General features: G+C 39.7%; 1 protein-coding gene across 4 annotated transcripts in view; it reads right to left on the bottom strand.

Annotated features, from left to right (window-relative positions):
• rhea (Talin_middle and talin-RS domain-containing protein rhea) overlaps nt 1–22168 on the bottom strand; it is a 55539-nt gene extending 33371 nt beyond the window's left edge. Inside the window, exons 1-2 of one of the 4 annotated variants that reach the window (XM_069124703.1) lie at nt 22150–22168; nt 2444–2545 (exon numbers count right to left, since the gene is read on the bottom strand). The gene's annotated coding sequence lies outside the window, so the exon portion shown is untranslated. Of the gene's footprint in view, nt 1–2443; nt 2546–13016; nt 13225–14791; nt 15208–22149 lie in introns of those variants that run through there. The other 3 variants (XM_069124704.1, XM_069124702.1, XM_069124707.1) reach the window with 3 other exon arrangements.
• Nucleotides 22169–26269: the final 4101 nt, after the last annotated feature.

Here is a 26269-nt window from a genome sequence, read left to right as displayed (position 1 = left end):
GTGGTTTTCTTCAGGGACAAAGCTAAGAACCTCGCTGAGAGTATCCCTTTTTCACGGTTTTTGTTCGCTCCTTCCGCGTCTCTCTTATTTTCTCGATTGGACTGTCCCTCTCTCGGAGCCATCAAGCCTTATCGTGGTAGCGTCAATCACTCTCTTCGTATACGGTCCAACTTATCGTTCGATTAATCGCACTGACAATGCGCCTGTCGATCCAACTTACCGCCCGCCCTAAATCCATATGGCCCCGACTTCTGATGCAAAATTTTGTTCCCGAAAGTGCCGCTTCGTCCAAGTCGATACACCATGGTCGAGCTTAGAGATACCGTTAATCGGGCAACGTGACGCGGTGGTCGTACACGCGTCAACCTTTTTAGAAGTACGTTTTCATTAAGCACGCTCGGTATTGTTGGCCTTCGATATATATGGAATATAACGTTTATACATATTCTGAAACATTTCACGCTGTTTTTCGACGAACTGGCCGATATATATTTGGAACTACTATGATTTATACACTTTCTTATAAGTAGAAGATGGAACTTGCGATATCGTTTAAAGAGATTTTAAATTAAACGATAATCCACCGTAGTTATACAAGCGACTGTAGTATGAAACAATGTAAAAATTTAATGTTCCTTGCAGTTAACAAAGGTCAATGAGAATTTAACGAGGAGATAAAAAGAAAAAAAAGGGAAGAGAAGGAAAGTAAAAAGGGAAGAGGGACGCGGGAGCTCGAGGTTACGTAAACTCGCCATCCCAACTTCCAGCCGGTCGTCAGCAAAACCGGAAGTGCTGTATGGATCGGACTTGGCGCGCTGGTTGTTTGTTAGTAGACGACTTTGTACAACAGTTCGTATCGTCGGCGCCAAAATGTCTGGACCATTACCATTGGCTGCTTGTTTAACCTCACCGAGATACGCGTATTCTGAACGGTGTCCTCGTGCATCATGATAAATCAATGTGTCCAATCGCGTCCTTCCTAACAGCCAAATTAGCAGTCTCAAAAGCTCAAATTTTTTTCATTTCTGCGCTACGCTGGCATTCTGGCGAATGCGATTATTCTGTTTCTAGTAAATATCGTTTAAATATCTTACTTAGGCAGATGAAAAAATATAAAACGTGGAAACGATAATCGGATGTCTGACATCTGCTCGATATTAAGAATCTTAACACTTCGTGGGCGACCTGTGTCGCCGGTCACGGTCAACTCGTATCGATAATCGTTGTAAACTCCATAAACATCGGATACAAATAATACAAATTATTCAACAACGATACGCGATTACTGCTGTCATAAAAATTCATGTCCGACAAGGTACTGATACGATATATTTTCCGATGTATCTCTCGGGTAATAAACTATGCAATTTACGATCGAAGTCCTAAAACGACTCCAATAGCGATACGAAATAGTAAACAAATTCAACGCACGCTAAACGCCGTTCGCGTGCAAAGCACGACAGATGCGTAGATAGATCAACCACCACGAAACAGAGAATATAGATACTTTAACGAGATACGAGCGAAATCAGTCGGCAGAGATCTTCGACTTTTGGCGCCGTTCGCAACGGTTCGTTTAGCACTCTATACTTGATTTATGAAAGATACTATATGGGAAATTCGACTGTATCGACGTATTGCGTCATAGCACTAGATTCACTTTTCACGGACGTTGTTCGTACGAATTTCCAAATAATTCTAAGAACAAGAGACGCCAACTTTCGCTTCTAACCCTTCGAGCCGAAAATTTCAACCTTCCCTCAAGAATTTAATTTCGCGAAACTCGTCCATGCTCTACCTGAACTTCATCCTCGTTTCCACGCCCCGTATCCACTACGATCCACCAGCTGAATTTTTGCCCGTTCCAAAAAAGTTTCAAGCTTACGAAACATATACGAAATCTTTTTACGAATAAAAAATTGTCTTCTGCGGGTCTTGATAAACTTAATATTACTGAAAGAATGTACCGATTCGGATCCGTGTCGTATACACAGCAAACCCACGGAATCAACTTCCAACCGATTCGCTGAAAAAGGTGCGTGTGACCCGAAGAACCCTCGTTCATCATGCCGGATGCCTATTCAAATTTTATGGGCCATATTTGTCGCAATTAAGTATCGCGTTTTCGGGCTTATGGGCCAGAAGTATTCCATATTGGTTGCAGGAAGGATCGTTCGGCCGGCTGTCTCGCGGAATAGAGATAAATTCGTGGACTTGACGCGAGGGCAGGGTCCGCAGGGCTGAGTTTATGGGATACCGCGGGGGTAGTAGACACTTTCACGATTCGTCTGACTCATAGTCGACCGAGAGGGACGAAGAAAGTCGGAGAAGAGGCCGCAGAAGCCTGTAAAGCTTTACGAGGATCTCGACGAGAAAGCGAACCGGCCACCGAGCAAACGTGATTTGCAAATCGGAACTGACTGCTCGAATCGTTGGTACTTACAGTTTAAAATCGTTTCTCTCTTACGTCGCGGAATACTTCGTTCCTCCTGTGTGCGTGTGTGTCTACAACTCTTGCAGCTTCTTTCTCAGGCACTTCTGAAAACTAATCAAAGTAAACCAATTACTTTTTATCTCTTTATACAATCGTACTTTGTTGCGATTTAGTATCCGATCGATTAAAATATTTCGTTTGAAATAATTGAACAAAGCAGAAAGAAAAGTAGGAACTTGGACAAAATGCCATCGTGGAACGCAAAGTCACAGGTATGAATATCTAAAACTAAATCCTGTCGCTCTTACTTCGAGTAATCGATCTATCGTGTGATTCGTCGGATTTGAAATTCAAAGCCGGCGCGCGGCGTGAGACGCGCGAAAAACGCGGCCACAATTTGAATAACAGATACAGAAGCACTGAATTATTCTTGGCCAGAACAAAAGAAAGAAACGGCCGGAAAGAAATCATATCGATAACTCCGTCGTGCAACGCATCGAGCGAGTATTAACTTCTTCGAGAGGAAAGGTGGAAGGTGGAGGGGTGAAGGGAAGGGGAAAATTTTCTTCCAGAGGTAGAACAGGTGCAACCGGGACTCTTCTGACACGTGACAGAGACGAAGAACGAAAGAAGCAAAAATGTATCGTTGACCGAGAGAGTTTACGGATCGGCTGTAACGTCAGAGGACCGGGAGGACTCTATTTTCGCGAGACAACAAGCAAGACGGCGCCAACGAGATTTTCGCAAAATTCAGCATCCCCGAGAACAAACATCGAACTCGAAGACGACAATTAACGGACGAAGCTTGTGCAAAGACAAGATGACGAGAGAAAAAATAGATATTCTATAAAACGAAAGGAGAATCGTCGAACGTTTGGAAGATTTTACGAGTCAGCTATTAACCCTTCGCTACAGATTTCCCTATCTTTGCCATTACCACAGACGCACAGTCTTTCAACTTACTCGATAATTTTATTTATAAAATCACCGTTACGATACATAAAGATTGATTTGATACGATTACTAATCATCGGGATAACCGTAGAAAAAGAAATAAAGAAAAAGCGATATGAAAGAAGCACGGATGAACGAAAAGAGAGGACGGTTCGAGAGAGAGAAAAAAAAGCCAAGAGAAGAGATGCAAAGGGAATGGAGAACGCTAGAACGAGGAAGAGTAGGGAAGATAGGAGTTGGAGAGAATCGAGGGAGGTGGGTGCTGGCGGCGTTATGGCGGGCGCCGGGGGTGGCGCCGCGACGCTTTGGCGCCTCCAACGCCGAGACGCTCCGGTGATGTTGGCTCCATATACCTACACATTTCAACCCCCGATGTCGCACCCTCCCACGATATTCACGTACACGTAACTACGTGGTCGCAATGACAGTTCGGGATTCTATTTCTCACATGTACAGGTGCATTTTTCTACCTCTCCCTTGGCCCTTCTCTTTCACCTTCACCCCTTCTCTCTTTGTCTTTTTTTTCTCTTCCTACCTTTACTACCCCGTACTGTACGTTCGCGAGCGTTGAGAGACTCGTCGTAAGGTCCGAGAGAAACACCGAGAACAGAGATGGAATAAATTCTGGATTTTATAACCCGGAAGGCCAGCTTCGGCGTCAAGGTCCTCGATGGACCGCGGGGTGTGGCAACTGTGCAAAGTTCTTGCACGATCAGTTTCTCGATAGCCTGCTTTCACGTGCTAATCTGGTATTTATCGAGCTAGCGCGTGTACGATATTTCTGCGAAATTTGAATTTGGCAAGGCAATGCCACCCATCGAATTAATTTTACAAGAACATCGGAAAAACTACGTTTTCGTAATCGATAAAGACGCTTTCTCTCTCATCCACTATATATCCACTAACAAATAAATATATTCGATAACGAAAATGATATATTATTCGATGTAATCGATTATATTAATATAATTATTAATATATTTCTCGACCTTTATCTTCACCCGATGACATCGATCGCAATTAAAAAGATTTTGGACGAAGACATGACGATCCCTAGCCCTATAAACCGTGTAATTTTTCAGCCTCGATTGCTTACAACATTGGTTATTTGCAATAATTTACTCGAGGCTACTTATTCACCGATAAACTTCACTTTCGATAGTGTTTATCGCCGGTAGCGCTGCAATTTCCACGTGTAACGAGGAAGTCTGTCGAAAAGCGGAGGCAACAATGCGCGGTCGATGGAATGATCGAGCCGAACAATATGTAATAAAGGTCCTCTTGGGCCATCGTAAAAAAGGACGCGAGAGATAACTAATAAAGCCACGGCTCATAACGGGTAATCTTATAACGGGCTTGTTGCACACGTAGCTACGTTACGAGAGAGAATCTAACCGGCTGTAAATCCGATCAATCGGCACGCGCCTCGTACCATCCACCCTCTCTCGTCACCCTCTCGTCACCCTCTCGTCACCCTCTCGTCATCCCGTCCCCGAATGTCTTGCGTATTTCCGCAAAATTTTGCGATTAATGGCTTGCCTGCCTTTCACAACCGATCAATAGACGATCTCTCGATAGACCGCGATTTCATTGTCGATTCTGGTCTCTGATCTATGGCCTCGGCCGGTTAAAATTGATCTAGGATTCTAATCCATGCGATGTTCGAACGTTCGACGGCTCTCAGAGAAGATACGAGCGAATTTGTGGAAAACGAAGGCTGTCTCGTGGTGAGCTGGACGAGTGGCCAATAGACGATCAAACGTTGAATCCATACAGTCTAATATAGTTATTTCGATGCTTCTTACGTTGTCGATTTCTGCAACATGACTTAAGTTTAGTATTTTGGCGGAAATTTCTAAGTAGACTTTGCCATTTCCTCTTCCGACAACGATTCCAAACAATCCGATCCTTTGCTACGCTATGCTTTATACAGCTCCTACTAACTAACGAGATATGTACCGCTAAACAGAGAACATTTTTCGGGCAAAAAAAGGAGCAAAACGGAACAGTTTCGAAAAGATCGTCGACGCTAAAAGCCAGTTACTCCTGCGTAGGATCGGAACGTCAGCTGAAATGTTCCACCCTGATCTACGGAGCACGCTAAAATCGTCTAATAAGTTGAGTAAACATCGAATCATTGTTATTTTTATGTGCAGCACACGGACCTCCATTGAATCGATGACAACGGAGTGAAAGGTACTTTGAGCTGAATGTACGGATAATCCATTAGACGCGTTGTAACCTAAAACTGCGCAAACAAGGGTGATCTTGGATTAAATGTGACGCCCGGATGGATCGTGGGGATGAACATACCGCTAGGAAAATGAAAATAAGTCGCAGCGAAACAGGTGAGCGACGATGACAACGAACAAATATAACAAACTAGCAATTTCGATAACCAACAAGGCCATTTGCAAAAGTTTCTTTCGTATCACGCAAGCGTACGTCAAGTATCTGTATAATAATTATTACCGCAACGTGACAACTGAAAATAGAAACGATACTTTTATTCTTAGAGAGATGGAATGGGAGAAGACGAATATTGCTTGAATATTGCACGAGTTTTGCAATTAGTTATTATCTTGAGACAATTTGTGTAAATATCGTTATCTCTTTGCAATCTCCGCGATTAATATCCCAATCATTTTTCACTTTATGCTAATTCGGCCCTTCCGTATCGATATATATATATATATATATATATATATACTTCTATGGTAAAAGAAGCAAACAAAGTTCTATAGTTACAGAGGGTGAATATCAAATAAGCGAAAGTATATCTTTACATTTTAGATACCGATTGGACGTAAAATCCGTCGCTGAGACGCTTACATTTTTCTTTGAATTGATTTACATGCGCCGCAAATGCGTTTCTCGGTACAATCGAAAAAGCAATTAGCCGAGACACTTTATTTTGCGTTCTATTTAATTCCTATAGCTGCTGGCTTAACGAGATCTGCACGTATACGCATTAATTAAAACGTCAAATGTTCCTCCATCGCTCCGATGAATATCTCCGTGTATAATATAACAAGTTAGAAATAATTATACGAGTATGTCCAAATTATACGATACACGCAAGCTTCGATCGTTGGTTTTGTCACAGAAAAACGAGCCTTACCGAATTTATCGCGAAAGGTCCAGTCAGCAATTTGCGTAACCATACGAATAAGAAATGAGAAAAATCGAAAGCAGACACGAGTATACCTGACGACAACGACTTTATGAAATAAAAGTAAAGCGACGGTATAACGGCAGAGGAACCTGCGATTCATTTCTATTCATTTTCCTATTCACGTTCGTAAAGAGCAATTTTCACATATATACTTACTACACGAGTCTTTGTACCTAAATGTTAAATACTAAATACTATAGTTATTTATAATAAATACATTAGACATTATATATACGTTGTACGATAAATACGATATAATTATCTGCTTTCTCTACAGCGTGATAGATAACGAGAAATTCGCTTTCCACAATCTTATCGAAATATCACCGTTGCCTTCTGAACATCAGAAAATCCTTCTTGATGACAACGTTGTCTACGGACAACGATGCACTTTTATCCTCAAGAAGGCAATTTAATGGAACAATCGTCCCCTTTTAAATAAATTCCTTAGCAGCCCGTGTAATGTCGCAGAAAAAGTAACGAGGCATACCGTTGTCTCGACGTGCATCGTGCAAGATCGTGCATTCGTGACAAACAGTGTCTCTCAAACGATGTGTCGTCGAATCGAAATCGATTCATCGATCTTCCCGTAATTCTTTTTTTCTTTTTAAATAACCATTAATCCTGTTACTCTGCTTAACATCAAGATATCGAGATATTATTTATTATCGTTATCAGCATCACTGGTATAGTATACATAAACTAGCGACGTAACCTGTTAATGAGGATTAAATGTAACAAGGCGTATAATTGGTTCCGAGAGTCCACTTCGTCTCAATGTGGTTCACCAATCGCCATAATGATCCCGTAACGAAGTCGTTTGTTTCCTTCGAGGGAAACGGAGCCACGGAAAAGAAACGAATCTGACGGGGCAAATATACGAATATTAAATAAATGACCGTGAAATTACATGATTATCCAAAATTACGCAGACCTTTCGCACAGATAATACGAAAATGTTTGACGATACGCGTCAATGCTGAATAGTGCCATGTATATCGTTTGAATATTATTAGATTCATATAAACACGTGAACCAGGGGTTATCAACGTTGAAACATTTGGATTTCTATCCATCGACGATATCCTATGAAACTTTCAATGTTTTTTTAATGTTCTACGCATCTTTCTCTATTCTTTTTCATTCTTATCTCAACGTTTTGTTTCCTCTAACTATTTCCCCGTTATTATTTAATCGTAATAACACAGGGCTAAATAGTAAATAAGTTGCAACGACAAGAACAAAACGTATCAAGCTCGAATAAAAGAATGCAAATGGAATGTGTAGTGTAATATTATTATAATAACAAGAACAACGATAACGATGACGATAACGATAACGTGATGTAACAACGAAACAGAGATAACAATGGCAGAGGGTATGAAACGGTCGAAAGCAAAACGTTTACACCAGAGATCAAAATAGACAGTTATCTTTCGTTTTTAAAAGAATTATGTTCCAACTTGTATGTTTCGTTTAGGAAAATATCTGTTCTTGTGAAATTTTTATCGAAACAAATGTTAACAAGTGAACAGATATTTTAGAATCTGTATAATAAAAGTTCCATGGACACAAGTTATTTTAGAACGCGTATTAAATAAGATCACGAGCGATAGATAAAAGAACCAAACGGACGAAGTACTAGTTTTATACGTAACAATATAATAACATATTATTCACGCGTTTATCGAATAGAAGATATGAAAATCATAAAGGATGAACGTTATAAACTGAAATACAATAGCAATCCTATAACATAGGGTCCGGCCAGATAACACGTAAAAGCCGACACGACGTGATTCCTTCCAGGAAAAATAAATTTGATTATTTATCGTACGCAGGTATCGCGCCGATTCTTAACTAAACGCGTTCGAACTTTATTTTCGAAGAACGAACCCTTAAACAGAAAAATACCGGCTTATATTTCATACGAAGGTATTAATTACATATGTCACGATTTTCATATCTTTTATTCGATAAACATGCGAATAGTATGATATTACATTAGTACAATACTTATATATAACTATCGTGTATGTATTCAGTACGTTCTTACTTTCCCAAACAAAGGAAATTTCAAAGACAAACGTTCGTCTCAAAGACAAACACGAATAAACATTGAACTGTGAATTGTCTATGTAAATTACAGATAAATAACATATTCGGAACATTAATCTGACTGTAATAATTATTTAATATCGCTTCGTAGTACTATTCATCGAATAGTATTCAATATTTGTTACTGTAATTGAGAACTTTATAAATCTCCATAAACGAAATATCTGTTCCTCTTATGGAAACACTTTTAGTTCTATATTTTACACGTTCTGTTCAAAGTAAAACTTATTTTCAAGAACTTTTCTTTGTCTGTTCTCATCGGAACTTCGAACGTGACAACGTGTTCCAAAAGAGGTTGTACAATCCATGTTTTAAATAGAAGCTATTAAAATTCTTCCACGTCACTTTCGATCGCTGATTTATGTTATTACAAATGACACGTTCCAAGTTATTCGGACGCGTAACTTGTACCTCCCGAGTATTCCATTTCGGCTTAATCACAACGAGTCGATGACAAAATCGATTTCACGCGATTACCCGTCATCGCTGGCTGCGTTGGCCGAGGCGCGTAACTCCATTATGATCTTCGCAGAGACACGTGCGCACAGCAACCCTGTAGTTACTTCGTGCACACTGCCTGTATTGCGCGCGCGTACGCATTTCATGCACAAAGAACGCGTTATTTCGAAGCATCGCATATTCTACACGCACCGGACATACGCATGCTTCTATTTATACAGCTCGTACCGGAACTGTGTCTTCCAAAGGCACAAACGTGTGTTTTGGCCGAGCCAAATGTTTTGTCGCAACCGTGACGAAAATGAATCGATAATCGAAAATGAAATACTCCGTTCGACAAAAGCGTAATCCCTTTACAGACGCAATTTTTGCCATACAATGACCCACCAGCTTTTACAATGAAACGTTTTAATCGGGCATTTGTTTCGAAAAGAAAAATGATACAAGCGTTCGCAAACTATGAATAGCCCTATGCTATATACACGGATAAAAGATTGATTTCTGGCGAGAAATTCAATTTTATTCTAATTGTAGCTACAAGGATGACGATAATCGTGTATCGTCGTTGTGAGACAACAGAATAACTTGACAAAAGATGAATACATTTCTTTATTACAATGCTTGATGAAAGTAGTGTTACTACGATTTATATTTATGCTATTTATGTTATCTATTTCTTAGACAATGCTAGCGAAAATATTACGTACTCGATGTGTTACGAATATATTACGAATCTATCAATTATTTCGTAGATAAGTAGAACAACGGATAAGCAGATTCCTCTTCAATTGCAAACATTATATCGTTATTTCCGAGTTGATTAATCTGTAAGTTTAATGTAGTATACGTTACATAACAGTTGGACTAACTAATCGTTCAGTTAGCTGATACTCTCATTAATAACTACGTTAAGAAATCAACATTAACATCTTATCGAGGATATGTAGAATTTCTAATTGAAAACCAAGAATTCGAAACGAAACTATCGTATAAAAAACGGTAATAAATCAAACAAACGAGGATTCTAAAGAAATTTAAATTGCCTGTAATGATTTCGCGACTTGAAAATCGTACGAAAGCATAAAGTTAGTTTTCTCGGTTCATTCATCCGCTTTCAATGGCAAGTAAATCAATTCTACGAAATAAATCAAATGCGCGACCGTTCAGCTTACCAGAGTTATCGACAGCATGAATAATAATATCTAATTCCTGAATGGAAGCGTTTAAGCATCGGTAATAATAACTGCATCGGTAATAACGCAATCTTGATTTCTACGTCATCGTCCATAGAAGAAATGATGCATCGATACTTTTATGTCTCTTAGATTGTTATTTCCATATATGTATGTACATATATTCTATCTTATTCTGACTACCTACTTTCACATACCACCGATTTATTTAGTCAAATTCGATACACCCTATGTAACTCACAGTCCTTCGTATGATATAATACAATTCTTGGTAGTAGAAAAATCCTGAATTTTTTCTTTCCAACGTTTTAAAATTCTTCCATTAGATATCTTCGATATACGTTAGACATATGCTTGCCGTCTTCGGTACGTATATTCAATTTTTATATGCAATTTGCTCATGATCATTATCCTGATAAACAAAGACGGAATTTTAAAACTGTATATCTCACAAGCGGTATTTATATAAATGATAAGTATGTCCAAGAAACACGGATGCTTATGCATTTCAAATATTTAATTATTAACTAATATTTAAGGAGCGAAATAAATGTTTATTGTTCATCTCTATGTCTGTTAGAAAATCAATTACTTAAACATCCGCGGCTTAGCGACAAATAAACTTAAATAGTTAGTGAATAATTGAAATCCTGCGCCTAGGGATTCCTAGCCTTTAACCAACCGTGCGTATAGAAAGAACTAGATATATAGCTAGAATTTAAAACATTTCATACCCGATATCGTTGACAAAGGAAGGAAGAGAAAAAGGAGAATTTGAGACGAATTATAATTAAATTTGAAGAAGTTTGGGGTTACAAATGATTGGATATCGTGCAATTCGTTCGAATGGCAATATCCCGAGCGATATCTCCGTTGGAAATGAGTCACGAGGGCTGTTCGAGGCCTTCCGCTTCCGCGAGGCCTTTTTATTCGCGTCGATCGGAGAATAAAGATCGTCACTTCGGATAAACTCAATGAAACCTTAAAGCCGAGTTCTCAACTGGCTCCAAGTGGATCGCGGTAATTAAATTGTGAGTCTGGCTCAATTCCACGGAAATAAATCTGCGGAGGAGCATCGGTCACGCACCGCGCGAATTAAGAACTCTAAATCCGAAAGTGCACGGCAAACATAGGAAAACTGTGTGTTTCACCATCCACTAAACCAACTTTTTTCATTCCTTTTTCTATTAAAGGCAATTTGCAATGAGAAAATGTTTCTCCTATCATCGCGCTTTCTGCCGTTTCGAATTTACAGTTTCTTTTTTTTTTTTAAATAAAAGAAATCCTATTTGTTATAAATATACGCCTATATAGTTCTACAAAAATCCTAGTTTGGAAACTTGTTACTATTTTACCAACTTATTTGTATTTCATTGTTATTTTGTTTATTCCGACTGTATCAGACGACTTATCAAACTTAATAATATTCTATAACGCAAAAAATTCTAGTAAAAGTAAAAGAATAGAGAATTCGGTAGTTTCAGGTTGTTCGGAGGATTCGCGTTAGAGTAAAACCTACGAAATGAATGCAACAAAAAAGAAAGGAGAAAGAAAAAAGATAGGCACGCGTGAAAGAAGGGGAATTGCAAAGTAGTTCAATAATCGTCAAAGGCTAAAAATTAATCGAACGTCGCGACCCGATAAATCACCGATATGCTTTTAAAAAATCACTATGACCCACCCGTCAAACGACCATAAAAAGAGCTATGACAATTTTACTTCGACGATATTCTCGAAGAATTTAAGGTAATCGAACACTGATACGGGACGTGTTACGTATTTATTACTACACCGCCGAAGAAAGGAGAGTTGATTTATATATTTCCCCCGATGGATTCAAAAAACAAAAAAATAAAAAACGACCTTAAGGGCACAATACGAGAAAGGGTATCTTATCTAAGATTCCTGGAGAAAATTAGGCGGATGAAAAAAAGCGAAGAAGATTAGAAACAAAGTAAAACAAAAGACCTGGTGACATCGCGAGGAATTAAAAATCGTGGCAAATCGTCGATGCGAAATCAGAAGGAATTTTCTAGGGTCCCGAACATGGCCAAACGCAGAAACTTGATAAAGTCTCGTGAACAGTGGTAGCAGATGGGTTTCCCTATTTAACCTCTTACAGCCTGCCTATTGATTTTCTCCGGTCCTATTGTTTTGGCACGTCGCGCATTTAACGAAACGTAAGAGAGAAACGGGAGGAACGAGAGGATAGCATCGAGGAGAGAGTACGATACAGAGTAAAGTGTTGGCGAAATCTACTTCGATGATCGATTTGCGAAACGTGAAACAAACGGCACAAGTTGATGCACAGACGCACGAGCGGAGAGGCCACGAGCTGTCAATTTGTCGCGATGTTGTGAATCATCTCTATTTCGGGAGACACCCGTTTGGTGGTCCTACCCCCTTCGTTTTTGAGGTTAGCTCGCCCGTAATCCGCCTCGACTCTCAGACGTATACGGTCATATACGGCCAGGTGGCAGGTGTATGCCTCTAAGCGATTAATAAAGTAACACGGGAGATCGCGTTTTATCGGTGTGAAAACGAGCAGGAACGATTGGAAAAGTCTAAACGAGAGCAGCACGCCCATCTGTCGGAAATCACGGAAAAATCAATAGGAACCGGCAGCATCGCCACCAGCCGTCGGTTTCGCGATATTATCCGGCTATTCGTACATTCTACTCACCGTAAAAAATATCCATAGATAGAAAAGAAGCCCTGTTTCGTTGCACAAAATCAATTTGTCACTTCGGGCACAACCACACGTCCGACAACACTCTTGCGACTCCGCCGTTTCAGTTTCGAGCGTTCCTCTCGTTCAAGGTCAGTGACGGCGCGTGTCACGAAAAAATTAAGGCGCCTTGAGTACCCTTTCCGAACGAGACGGCAATTGGCAAACGTCTTTTTCTCTAGTTTCTTTTTTAAGTTTTCTAGTTTTTTTTTTACTTCGAATCAGGAATATACTCGTTATACCGTTTCAATGCATTCTAACGTATAGTTGCAGCGATATTTACAACAATGAAATTTTAATGTTTAATATCTAATATTTGTAATTGTAATATCCGATCGAAGATTTTAATTATAAAAGGTGCAATAATTTTATACGAGTTATAAATAAATAAATAAAAGTGCTATTATCTTTTGGAAATCTTGTTTCGTGTATTAGATATAGTCGGATTAGTATGTCTATAAATACGATGAATAATACCAATAAAGTATATCTTCTTAAGTACTACTACTACATTCCCATCACTAAATCCTTAAACGTTTTTTATCTTTACATTCGATCTTAAAAATTCACTTGAAAATCGTATTACCTCAAAATATCAATATTACTATGCTTATTTAGGAATTTGTTAAAAACATTTTATATTTCGTTAAAAATGTTCGTAATCAACTGTATTATGTGTTTCTTACTGTCCGATTACGAAAGTACGTACTTTAAATAAATTTAGAAATTATACAGAAAATTTCTGATAATTATATCAGCAGGTAATTTGCAAATCGCAAGATATTTAATTACGCGATATTCTTCGTTTCAGAAAATTTCAATAACACGATGATCGATAACAATCTCGCGCGGGCCTCGCCGCGCTACGCACTTCCCTGGCTTCATCCAAATAACTAATCCAAATAAACAGACTCTCCTCTAAAAATAAAAAGAACCAATCATACGCGTGACAAGAAAACACAGCGAACGATCTCCGAATGTCTCGCTTCCTGAAAAGCCGTGAAATCTAACGATAATAAGAAAACGATTTAAAAAGTTCGCTGGTTCGCTGAGAATTATCTCAGAAAATCCGCGAAAAATAATAGATTTCCATAAAAACGTGTTAGGAGGTCCGTGCAAGTTGTAAGTAGAGTTGGAAACAAATCCAGCATCGGGTACAGAATCGAGACCGCACCAAATTTGGTCATGCCAGCCAGTCTCCATTCAGAACCGTGTACGTTTCGTAGTACGCAATGATGTAACGCGCTTTACGCTACTCCGTGTATCGTATTCCGTGAAATCAAATGACAAGAATTCGTTATAAACGAACACAAACGGAAGAGAATCTCCGTCCCGATTTTTCATTCTTCTATCTTGTTTTTGTCACATGCAAATTTAACCTGCTGAGTAATAGCGTGAGACTGAAATCCAAAAATATTACTCTCCTTCGTACAGTATGAATGTGTCGATGACATCACGTTTTTTCGTTATCGTATATTACTCGCGTAGTTTGTGTTGTTAAAAAACTGCTCGTCTTTCGTTTAACGAGTTTTCTGAGACGTCTGTATAGTTCGAAGCATAGAATATACAGAAACTTGTCTTACGGTCTGCCAACGGGAAATACACGATTACGTATAATTACACGATCTCTGACCCACGATACGAATAAATTATAAAGTTGTTAAAGTGTAAGGGAAGCGAACGCCGATGTTATTTGTATAGGTGATATTGCCGATTACTGACAAACTTACTTCTTTGTCGTAAAAAGTCCAATACCTCCGAAAATCGACACTCTTGATTCGAGCCAAGCTTAATCACGAACTTCAACTTGATCTGGATATCGTAGAAAAACCGATATCGCACGTATCAAGTACACAGGACAAACATAAATCTTCACGCTTCATTTTAAATCCACTATACAGCCTCTAAAACGAGCCACTCGCTCTACCGCATATACCACTTTTACCAGGCCAAGTACCAGTCGCCAGTTCATTATTCGTTCAAAATAAACGTTCGTGTACCAGCATGATTCCCGTATGCTTCACCCCTGCGACTTCCCGAAAATCGTTGTTGTCTCCGTTTCTCGTTGGATTATTATATAACGAGGTCGGAATTAAAAGAGTTACGCGGAAAAGTATGACACATATCGGCCATCCGGTATTTATCTACACACGAAGGAAGTGGTCGTCGATTTTCTCGCAACGCGATGACCAACGTCCACGGCCGTCGACACGCCGTGAAATTGTGGCGAATAAAATGACGAGAAGGACGATTAACAGCCTGTTGCTTCTTCTAATCGCGTAGGCCACCCACAAGACGCGTAAGCTCGCGCGTTCCTCGCATTCTTCGCGCGTCGGCGGCGCTACGAAAGAAAAATAAACGTAGGCGTCCTTTTCACGTTGTCGTTGTCGCCCAACAGAATGCACCTGTGCATAAACCGGCAGGGCGTGGGCGATGCTCGATATACGTAGCGGGCAAATAGCTCGGGATACGTGGGCACGACCTGCATTTCAAATGCCTCGAGGACAACCCGACTGCGTTTACGTGATTTTTCAACCAGCCCGGAAACTTTAATCACGCTTGCTCGCTCGGTTCGACGTACGATTTATGCAACTTTTGTGTTACGAACCGATCGCAAGTGGAGAGCAAGCGACGATATTACGAACGATATTTTTCCAAACACGTTGCAATTTCCCATTATTTCTAATATACCTATGGTAGTCATTCATTTTTCGAGAAACTGAGTACCAATTATGCGATAACCGTGCAAACGTCTCTTGTAAAATACGAAGTAGTTTTTTAAGAAGAAAATCATCAGAACTGAGAGATCTATTGACACGGAAAAAGCGTATTCATAGCGGACTTGGCGTCACGCATGAAGAGAATAGGAACGGGGCCAGTATTTCGTTGCCAAAATCTTAATAATTACCTCTACTTTGTCGTCGTTACAGCAACGTTACAACTTTAACAACCGATTCTCGTCCGACACATCATTTTTCAAATTATATTCGTCCGTCTTGCAAAGCTCTGTAACATTTGCGCTTGTTCCGTCGATAAAAAATACACAAGTGGTACCAGCAAACAAAGAGAATCGTTTTATCATTTTACGTGAAAAGGTTATTTCGCTACGACACGCTTTTACAGGAAACAAACGTAATACATTCTGAGAGTGTTCTCGGGGATTTGGCAACTATGTATTTGAGAAACCAGGACAAACCGACTATCGATTGGAAAGTGGATAGCACGAGATAAATCTTGAGCTTGCAGCGTCAAAGAGAAAAGTTTCGGTTGGACAGTTGCCAGGACGGCGCTTATAATCCAATTTTCATTCATTTCTGCTTTTTTACCGCACGAGGAAAATGTTTTCTCTCTTGTGGAAAACGTTAGCCTTGGCCTGCCTTATCATCCGTTTCCTGCGGAGACTCCAAGATGGAGCAAGCACCGCTCGCGTCGAGCTGATAGTACATTTTTATGAGTATGTAAGCGTTTTGTTTAATGAATAAATTTTTATTCTACGTTCGAAGGTTTGTGAAATTTTTATCGCGACAAACGGTATCAACGTTAATTGGAAAATAAAATTTATCGCACTTCCTAAGGGTATAATATACTTCTCTTCTACTCAGGGCCTGAGTGCATTCTAAGAATTGCAGAATTCGTTAAATTTCACAAAGCTGAAGTAATATTCAAGCGGTACTCGTTTATTTGCCCTGCTGTTTGTTCTATTTTGCTTTACGTTGCGCATATAAAAAGTATAATATCACCGATCAATATGTTACATGCGAATGTATTAATAATGATAATTTTGCAACTCGTGAAGTTATTAAAGTTTTCACAAAGTTCTTGTTGCTCGCTAACGAAATTTTTTCGCACTTTTTCCATAAATCGTTGTCACGCGATTAAAAATCGTTTGTTATCCCTCATCCTATTTCAGCAAAGCAAACACGGAAGACCAAGCATCCATCTCCGAAGTCCTATCTCGATCAACATCTCCATGTGGCTCCTGGAACCACGAATGAATCAGTTTGCCAGGCGATCGCCAGGCGATTCATTTTTGGAGCAAACCGGCAGATACTAGCACCGTTCCTCGGCCCTTCAATGGCAATAAATATAGAAACAACCCCCGGAGATGCCTCCATCCAGCAATTTCCCGCCCCTTTCTCTCTCGGACAAGTTTATCACCCCCTTTGTCCTATCCACCGTTCGCGATACACCCTGTCGTCGAATCGTTGCTAGACCCATCCTAGAAACTTTCTCCATTATATACATCTCGTGTACCTAGGAGAAACTTTATCGAGGACCGAATCAGATTGATATCAGTGGAGCCAGATACATGGAAGTTGTAAGAATGAGTCAACTACCCGAACGTCTGCCCGCTAGCAAGCATAGCGTTCTAACGTTATCGGAGCTTTTGAACCTTTTCAGGGGCATAAAACGTCGTTATTCCTTTTGCGACAGATATGCTGGCAGCAGGGTCGTTTCAGATGAAATCGTCGAATAAAATTGTTTCTACGATTTTGCTTGCGCACGATTCAGAGATATAGCGTGAAATTTTGAAAGTAACAGAAATTTGTCGCGGATGTCGAAACTAGCGAAAGACTTTGCTCGATTATATAACGTGCGAGGGTTTCGTATCATGTTTTCGTGACATTCTTCTCGTTAAATAATCTCGTTTGACGATTACGAAACTTCTATCTTGGCGAATGTCTAAACCATGATCCATGATCCTAAAGCTAGATCGTTGTATCGTCTTTTTGTAGTAATTCAATGATCAAGCACCCGAGCCTATTCTTATTCTGAAATTAATCTCCTAGACCGACACGTGCCGTTTCCCATTCCAGGAACAGAGTATCCGCCATCGGCACAAGCTACAAGGTAGTTTTCGCAAAGAAGAGGAACAGTCTGCAGAGGAGGATGCAACCAGATATAGAGAAATCGTCGGGGGCAGAGCAACGAGGAGAATAGATTTTATGGGGGAACTTCGGAAGCCTGGAACCGGGGGTCGTACTGGCGGTGGCCATAAAAAAGCTAGGCGCCCGCTTCAGGATACGACGAGATAGGATATGTTTTGCCAAAAGCTGGGAAGCGACGCGACGGCGCCAGGAAGTCTGGAGCCAATGTCCCGGGCTCTCCTGGTTACTGTCAATTCCAACTGACTTCTATCCCAGAAATTCGTCCCAAAAACTACGTCGTCGTTGAGTTTTCGCTTTGCTAAATTCTTTATTATCGTTATATTTTCCGATAATATTATGATTCTTCCTCTTGATTATTTACCGCGGATGATACGTTATAGCTTTGTATCTAAGAAGGAATCAATGCTGTGTTATTCGTAACATAATTTTAGTTGGCATAAATACTCAAAGCAACGTGAATTACTTTTTAGAAAAGGCAAAACCGTCTCACTACTGTTACGATATCGTTACGAAAATCCACTTCTGTTATCAAACTATATTTTCCAGTGCACTTGTGACAAAAGAAAGAAAGATTCTCTCGAGGGAGAATCGTAATTCGTTCTGTGGACACGGCGTTTCACGTGACGTTTAACAATACAAGAGGATTAACCACGAGCAAAGGGTGAGGGATAGAAAGAATTCTATACGCAGTCGAGGGAAAACTTGCCAAAGTTTCGTACGAAAGGGTGTTCCTTCGCGTGCTACTGTACGAGTTCATCTCCGTTTTGGATACAGATGATTTATGAGCGAGACGACGGCAAACGATGGACATAAATCCAGGAATAAATTCATTTTTCTGAAAGGTTTCGATCGTCTCCGTGCCAGATTATGGTCTACCCTACCCACTGCTATTGCTTGAGATATGTAGATAAGATACAAGTTTGCATTATGCGAGCCAGGGAATAAATACGTCTTTCGAAGGATAGTTCTCAGAATTTATTCGAGGAATCCATTTATCTCGATCTATTTATCTGTGCGAACTGTTGCAAGGAACTTCTCCACGCGAATTCGATGAGTCACAAAGACGACGAGTATTCTCGTAAGTCTGTGTTTTTTCGCTGAACGTACAGCAGAAAGAAAATTTTCAGGTGAAGTCTTTCCTAGTCTGCAAATCTTATCGCTACCTTTTAAATGTTTCTCATAATTCTCCAGTTGTTCGCAGCATTATAATCTACCAGATATACACTCGTGGTAATAGTGAAATCTATTAGAAAGTCGCTTCCCTACGAACCTTACACATCGGTCCTATAATATTCGTCCAACACAATTCGTTCGTATTTAGATGTTTCTACCTCATATAGTTTACGATTTTCTCGCCGCCGGAAGAAAGGGAATGCAGATACGTTACAAGACCCTAAAAGAGTACAATGGAACAAGCCCTTGCGAGTTCAGTCGAGGATGATTCGACAAATTCTCGATCGTACGCGTGGGGGATGCGCACCGAGAGCAAGAACGAAGCGTGTGCGGCTATCGAAATCACCATAAAAAGTTACCCGTGTCTAATGCGGCAACCGTGAATCGTAAATTCGAAGAGAATTTATGCGTAGAACGATTTCTGCTCGAGTTCTCCCTGATGAAGACGATGATTTATAACACGACGATCTTGGATATTTAACAACGATGTTTTATAATCACTTTGACGTTCTACGATATTCATTTCTCTTTATTGCTTGGTACAGAGTTTAAGAGGATTTTCGCTTATGGGTAGCAAGTATGTAAATATAAGTTATCGTTTTAATAATATATAAACTTCAAAACGAACTCGATGAAATCAACAATTGAACAACGATAGAATAAAGTTGATAGGATAAAAGAGGCACGGCTCGATCCAATCGAATAAACACTGAGCGTGCGCATTTTCTATAGAATGATTAGCGTGGCGACTTCCGGCGGACTCCCTGCGAACGACGAGTTTCCGGAAAAAGCATCTCGCTGACAAATGACACGTCGTGATTCTCTGTTCGTCCAAGCGGATGTGACGACGTATCGCTAGCTTGTCTCGTCCCCCTTCTATCTCCACTGTTTCTTCCCTTACAGATTCGTTCTCCCTTTTCGTACGCGGTCGCCGTTTTCGCCCGACTGACTTTTCAGATTCCATGGAATCATCGCCCCCTTGGTTCCCTTGATATAAAAATAGCTGGCGGAACCGGATACCGGAAGCGCGGCAGGGTACCACCCTAACGATACAACGAAAATCCAAGAGCCATGGAAACCAAGGAGCATCCCTCGAGTTCTATTCCGATTTGTATCCATGGGACAGAGAAAAATTGCATCGAAGTGTAATTAATTCGAAAGGCCCTGCCTCGGTAGATAGTTCGTCGACGTCGTAAATATCCACGAGTTTCCGATAATTAATTTTTATTAATTCCATTTCCGTTAATGCGAAAATAATAACGTAATTCGCGAATCGATTTTTTTCTGGCTAATATTTTTGGTAAATAAGATCCGAATATTCATGTTCGTTGTATATTTCATTTGTTCGTAATGTTACGATATATTATTATCTACGAATTCTCAACTGGCATCGTTGAGTCGTGGATTACCGCGACAGTTCGTGTTAAGTTATTTTATTTCAAAGTACTTCGTTTCATTCGCTGTATTCTGTATCTTATAACATAAAAATTATTAAGATGTTGCTGTTAATAGCGACAGTGTGCCGACTGACAACGCTACTATAAACTGGTTTGTTACAGTTGGTCGCTATTTCCATGACCACTGTCTTAAAAAGTATCGAGGACGCGTTACTCGAAACGACAGACGAAATGGAACCCCTGGGGTTAATTAAATCAGCGAGAATCGTCGCATCGTTTCTGTACGCGCCGTTAAAATTATAAACTCGAATTAGCACACGTGTCGCTCGTAATTTGGCTCGTTACATTAACTCCCTCGTATAATGTATCGCGTCAAATGTTTTAACGCAAGAAATACCCCTAGCGACCACCAAAATGCAATATCACATAGCATAATTCGTCAAGCATAAGTTGAAATCGTAAGAAAATCTATCGAAACCTTGCTACATCCTACGATCGTTACGATAATTGAGTTTATAAAAACTGTTCCTTTATCTTTATCTTTATCTATGTCCTTTATTCCACGGCTGAAATAATTTCATGAATTTCTTCTTATAAAGAACGATCGATGTAATTGCTTCCGAACGAAGTAAACTTTTTCGACCGAACACGATAACGTTACGCTACTAAATTAGCTTGAACAACAAAAAATGCAAATAAATGACAGCAGACGTGGATTGCGAATGAAACGGCTGTTAACAAGTCCCTGGAGGAAAGAAGGAAGAGGGAATTGCTGGCGCAAACTGTGTCGAGGGTGTTAACTACCGTAGACGAGATACTTGACTAACCCCTGGCATTTAAATCGCATCGAGCATTTGGCCACACGGTGCATTAGTCCTGGTAGAATGATCATGGATATACGAGCAAAGGGATGCATCGTACCGGGTGTGGACTTAAGTAATGAACGTGTTCACGGGGTGCGAATATTAAATTACAAGTGCTCGCGTACGGCGCACCATAACGCAATATACATATACGGCTACACGTAATTCATCGTATCGTTTGCTTCGTATTAAGCTTCGATACCTTGCAACGCGTGAGTCGTTGCTTTTTCAAAGTTTGTATCTTTTAAAGATCCTAAGTAACACCTTTCTTTTTCATGTCCATTCTTTTCATTCTGTTCTTCCATTCTATCTTTTTATTTCAAACTTTACCAACATAACTATGACAATCGCATCTCGTTATACCGTCAGTGATGTTTCAAAAAGTTTAGCATAGAATGTTCTATGATAAATGTTCCAACACTTTCGAGAGTCATCGCGTATCTATAGATAAAGCACCCGTCGTCTTTTCGAAAACATTAAATGGGATACGAGTATTCGAAAGCTCGATAGAGCGAATACATGCGAACGGCGGAAATTCGATCATGCCATTGGCTCGCATTTTCACGAGTTTCCGCGTCCAATTTGTAGGATATATAGCTGGCAGCGGTGATCAGGTCCCTCGGATCGTTCCTGCACCCCATAAATATCCAGAAACCACATAAACTGACCATTCTGAGTGGCTAGCTTCCATCTACGTGCGTCGAAATTCTCGTGAAAGACCCCCGCCGGTAGAATCGCGTGTCCACGAGAGACAAAAGTTACTTACCCTTGCGGCGAGCTACGCAGGATACACCCCACCTACAAGGGGTTGCCACGTACACTGGCCAGTGTACACAAACCACCCCTGACAGGGCCGAATAAAGAGGACGCTCCTCGACAGATTACTGCTTAAGTGGTTCGATACTCTCCTCTTAAGTAGTCGCTACTTTGTTTTCCTCTGTCGTCACTTTGCAACGGAGATAAAAGCCTACGTTTCCACGTTCGGTGGTTCGTTCTCTGTAACACCATAATGAATTATGTATCAACGAGTTGCAAAAAAAAAAGAAAAAAGAAAAAGAAAAGAAATAATAATCAATTTAGAGTATGAATATTCCGAGATTTTGCACATCAAATAGTAGATATATAGAGGTTTATGTGTAGGAGAATGATTGGTCGGTGAGGTTTAACGACGAGATTACTCGTTGTTAAAACCGTCGAATATATTTAAAATAATAAATTAGCATGCAGGCTATATTCGCTAACTCATGTGCCGCTATAGATATCTTTATTTCACGTACGTCAACGTATTATCGTTGCCATATCGATCGTTTAAATTGCGTAATTCGTACGAAACAATTTCTTTGCTAACTTTGTATTCGCTGTCAGAAAGATTAAAAGCTAATGAACATTAGCATGAACGCTATACGGGAAAGCGAGGAAAGTCTAATACCCCTCCCGGTGACGAAGGACGATTAATAATAATTAAAATCGAATTCAGTGTCCAAAGACACCCCTGTAAGCCGAGCAAAAACATCGTTGATCTATGATTCTCGTGAAAGATTATAAATGTCATCATCCCTAGTGTTCTTTCTTGCTCAATAAATTCTTATTGTTCCTTGCCCGACGAACCTTGACGAACAAAGTCTACTCTCGGGCTTGCGATTCCATGGACGATCAATTTTTATTCTTTATCGCACAAGTTTTCTCTCCGAGAAATTTTATTTATTTATTTTGTATAACACCTTCGCTTCACCTAAAGATGATCCCAGTGTATCCAATTTTTTTCAATGCCTGATTGTAGGTTCGTACGTATCGTACAAACTCCATAATCCACTCAAATCTGCCAATTAACATTTATTCGTTCGTATACACCATTCGCGTATTACTCAACACATTCGTTAATCGAATAAATTGCGCGTTAATCGTCGCTGCACGATCCAACATTTAACCAAACTGAACAGATACGTAACGAATAAAATTAGGGGTTGTTCGTCGTAGGGTTGATCCTAGCAGGAGGAACGATAACACGATCTCGACAAAACGCAGCCTTCCCCGCTCCCGTATGAATATGACTTTCAATCGAGCCACCCCAAAAGTGCAGCCGAGCTTTTAATCAATCGAACCGATAGACGCGTTTTGGCAATTCGATCAACCAAATCGTTCGGTGAATTACGTCCCCGACTATCCTAAATCATCCTCCTTGCATCGGGACCGATTACATAAATCGCGCATTTCGTGTATTGCGCCATTCTATACGCCTCGCTTTCGTATATAATGTATATACTGGGTGTTCCGTAAAGCTTGGCCTAAAGTTTGTACTTGTCGAAAAAATGAGCAGTGGAAACGTTAATTCAGAGTATGGATCTAACGAGTATCAAGCAGAAGATGAACTCGGAACATCGATAACCGATTAAAATGTACTGAATGTATAAAAAATAAGCGTCCTGACCACTATCTAATATATATTAAAATCAATTTTTTATTGCATCGTATAGAACTCGTCTCGAACAGGGTTGTTGAGGAGCAAATGATTTCGGAGGAACCACAGGTCGCAACTCAACCATTTTGAAATACCGTGTATATCTATATATGTATATTGATGTCTATTTGTACGAATCTACTAGACAATCGTCTCCACCCTTGCAGATGCACGCACGTGACAGAATATATTTCGATTCGTTATAGCCGATATTCTCTCTGCGATTCGCACTATCGATGATTGGACACGCAGAACTGAATTTCTGATTTATTAGGGTGAATCGCGCACACGAGACATTTGTTCGAGGGAAAAATGAAATTTAAATGAAATCTAACTTATAATTGAATCATTAATTTCATTTCTACTAACACATATTATATTATTGTTAACGAATTGAAACATTAGTAAATTCCCATATGTATCGATAAGCAGAGGCGTGGCATTCGTTTTTTTGATTTTGTTACATGTATTGATGTTGATTGAATTTTACTTCTCTTTCTTCTCTTTTCTCTTCTTTCCTTCCATTTCCACCCCTCTTTTTACTCTGTATACCCTCTTTGCCGATCCTCCTCTTAAAGGAAAAACTTGTTATTTCTTCATCTACCCTTCGCTCTTTTTCCTTCTATTTCAATTTCTAAATAACATTGTGAAATGTTCGTATCATATATTCGGAAAATAAAAACGTAACATCGTCATGCGCATCAAGCCAAATCTATTCGTATCTTCTCCATAGAAAATAAATTTGATTAGGTTTATAAATGCCTGACATATTTTCATTCTCCCCTATGCATTTTTTGTAGAGTTTGTCATACTATCGAGTGCGACATGCCATTATATCGCAACGGGGGTGACTTTTGCTTACACAGTAAAGTGGCGATGATTTTTCTCTAAACTGTTATTTTAAGAGAGGCTGTTTTTTCATCTTTCGCCTTCCCAATGAATATCCATTTCGTTATGACAACAATCTGCATCTGACATTCGACGAGACGATATTTTCAAAGAACATTTGAAATTCCGAATCACAATTTCCAAATAGTTATTATCTGTATTAAGAAACATGCTTGTAGAAACCTTTGCTTGTAATTATATTTCAATTTTGCATAACCTAGGGAAGAGTTCAAATTTAAATCAAATGGCAAATTTGGCAACGGATAACATAATAGGAAGAAAGAAATTTACCAAAAGCTCCAAAATAGAAAATTATAATAACCATTCCGTTGGTCATTTCAGCGAATCCTCTCCATTAATTCGTAAAAGCATCGAAGCGTCCTCGACAATTTTAATAACTCATGGTCATCGCATAATACCGCCGCCGCCAGTTTCCCCGTCAGCCATAAAACACTTTACAACTTTGCCAATAAAAAAGTTTCAACAATTCAACCCCCGTTCAAGGAGATCAATATCGGCTAGCGTGCGATTGGATCGTACCGCACCAATCGAGACTGTTGGCCGCAACAAGGGTTGAATTCTGCGGATTCTGCGCCACTAGATAACCGTTCTTATTGGTCACATTTTCACCAAAGGGGCTGGTACACCGTGTCAGGGTGAAACATTCCCAGAAATGGACGATCCGAGTGAAATACAGCGAATTTCCAATTTTTACCTCACCCCTTACCGCGTTTTCTCGAACGGCCAGCATCTACGAGTACTTCCACGTCTCGATGAGCTTCTTTTGCTTTTTTCTTTTTTATTTTTTATAGTCGAAATGGTCCGTAGAAGAAGATACGTCATTGGTTCTTCTTCGTATACGGAAGATGTGGCAAAATATTGGGCAACTGAATTTGGTACGTTCTTCTTCGTATTTCAAGGTATTGTCGTTAGTCAAAAATGAAACTTATCTATCAAAATTTAAGCAAAATATAACGATATTGAATTCTATTATCAGTTTCTAGAACCGCTTTATTCATTTTCACATCTCGCTTGCGCAATGATAAAGAGATATAATATCGTATATTCTAATCTAACGTGTTGTATCCTCGACTTCTGGTACTGTTTATTCGCTTTGCATTTCAGCTATATCTGTTAAAAGACGTGTCAAATTTCTAGATTTGCATACAATATTTACGAACATAAACAACGTCCGTACGTCTGTATCTTATCTCACGTATCTTACGTGAACATTTTTATCAAGCACAACGTTGCATATATAAGTTGAAATATCCGTTATAAAAAAGATAAAATAGGATTATCTTTTCAGCCATACGAAGACAGCGTACTTATCTCATTGCAAATAAGCGTCAGTTTCTCTTTCCAAAAGCATCGTTTCAACTTTCATTGAATCATTCGCAAAATTTAACCACGACGCGTTTTCTCTCTTTCGCTTCGTTTGACACTGATTGTTACAAAGTGTTTGAGTATTCGCGAATGAATAAAAGATAGAATATTCCAACTTATAAATCACAAGTTTCGTAATCCAGAATTTATGTGA

Source organism: Bombus flavifrons, chromosome 12 (genome assembly GCF_040668555.2).
Source record: "Bombus flavifrons isolate JBK064 chromosome 12, iyBomFlav1_principal, whole genome shotgun sequence".
NCBI classification, from domain to species: Eukaryota; Metazoa; Arthropoda; class Insecta; order Hymenoptera; family Apidae; genus Bombus; species Bombus flavifrons.
Note: the sequence above shows the minus strand (reverse complement) of the source record. Positions and strands in the feature narration are given on the sequence as shown.